The sequence below is a fragment of the Morone saxatilis genome, unplaced genomic scaffold (genome assembly GCF_004916995.1).
Source record: "Morone saxatilis isolate NCDOM2014 unplaced genomic scaffold, NCSU_SB_2.0 Contig7, whole genome shotgun sequence".
Classification (NCBI taxonomy): domain Eukaryota; kingdom Metazoa; phylum Chordata; class Actinopteri; family Moronidae; genus Morone; species Morone saxatilis.
Genome location: NW_023340246.1, coordinates 6,396,818 through 6,398,663, shown reverse-complemented (window position 1 = coordinate 6,398,663; position 1,846 = coordinate 6,396,818).

Genomic DNA, 1,846 nt, shown 5'->3' with positions numbered 1-1,846 from the left:
GTATGTCTGAAAGCTACGTACAGACTGCGGTGACAAATTTCATGTGAAGGACAATAAAGTATCTCTCTTCTGCAAAAAGATAAATAAATATACTTTTCACTAGAGATCAAATAATGTAAATGAACCAAATTTTAAGTTACAGAAGACATTTCTTAGATCTTTTCATGTCAGGTGATTATTTCCAGGATGATGTTTCATGTTTTTCCATTAAGTAACATCCCCTTAGGAAATGGCACCACATGCACAGTGCAAACAACCCAGATAAATTACCAGTAATTACCAATACATTTTCATTAATTCCAACTGCATACCAACAGTATGATAAATCCAACATAAAGCTTTACCGAACCTATAAAATCAACATCTTACATCCTGCTCATTTCAATTTAACTTGAGAGTGGAAAGGGCTGCAGGTGTGTAGAAGCTATTAATGGAAATAATTATTTATACCTACGCATACTATACATACTGTATCTATCTGGACTTTGGCTATACTCAAGGTCTCTATTTGATGTATGAGCTCTGCCTTACTTTAATTCCTTACAGGATTTATTATTGTGATATTATATGATGTTAGCAGGTAGACGTGGCTGGAGTTAATCTGTAAATACTGACTCACTGTATCCCTCTTGCACCTCGTGCCTGGAAGAGTGACAGCTCTGTTGTTGTATGAAGACGCAGTGTCCTGTGTCAGCACAGTCTCGCAGCACATTGCCAAATATCCTCTTCCCATTCCCCAACTCTCAGCAGACCTCCTACCCCCACTGACACACACACACAGACAGACAAGCCCATTCCAGGCCAGGTCTCAGTATGGCCACACCACATACGCAGAGCACAGTGTGATCTAATGCCCGACATGTGACCCATTTAGCACCGCCGGGGATACAGTATCTGCTAGTCAAACACTCTTTCAGCCAAATTGTTCAAAACTTTTAGCAGCTTGATTAAAGGACAGTCACAAATAGCAGCCAAATATCATGTATCAACTTGTGTGTGTGTGTGTGTGTGTGTAGGACATGTTCTCACCTTGGCCTGTTCAGCAGTTTTCATGTTGCCTTAGCCGTCACTCAAACAGCGAGACACAGGAAGAAGAGGGAGAGGATCAGATCATTATTATCACCAACAAGGATAAACAACTTGCGACCTCTCTCTTTCTCACCCCATCCTTCTTCCCCACTCCCTCCCTCCTCACTTTCACTCCCTTTGTGCTCCCTCACCCTGCCTCCTCCATCTCTCCTCCTCTCATCTTTCCCTGCAGCTCCCTCCTCTTGCTCCTCTCTCTCTCTCTCTCTCTCTCTCTCTCTCGTCGCCCCCATTGAGTGAATAGTGATCATGTCTGGCATTTCATCGGCTCTTTGCACTTCTCTCCTCTATTAAGATTGATGAGCTGCTTTGCTATAAATGAGCATGCTAAGACTTGGACAGGGCCACGGTCAAACAAGGGCTACATCCACACACACACACACACACACACACACACATACATATGGACGCTCACAGGCACCTTCCCTATTAGTAGCAGAGCTGGGGCCCAGGAAGGGGCACTATTTTTGTTACATGAAAGCATACACACACAGATATACACATACAAACACACACACACGCATGCAGGCATGACCCTGTCAGTCACCTCCAGCAGCCTCTGCTGTGGATCACTAACCTGCACACTGTTGATCAGTAGTCAAGTCAATGTCTTATATCTTGTATTTCAACAACAAAAGGTTGAGTTATATTTGTAATTTCATCCTGTAAATGTGCACTTTGTTGGAGAGAGCATATCTGCTGCTTAGAATGTTTGATTTAATCCCATAATTGGACCAAAGTGTGCATTAGGTTTGTTTTT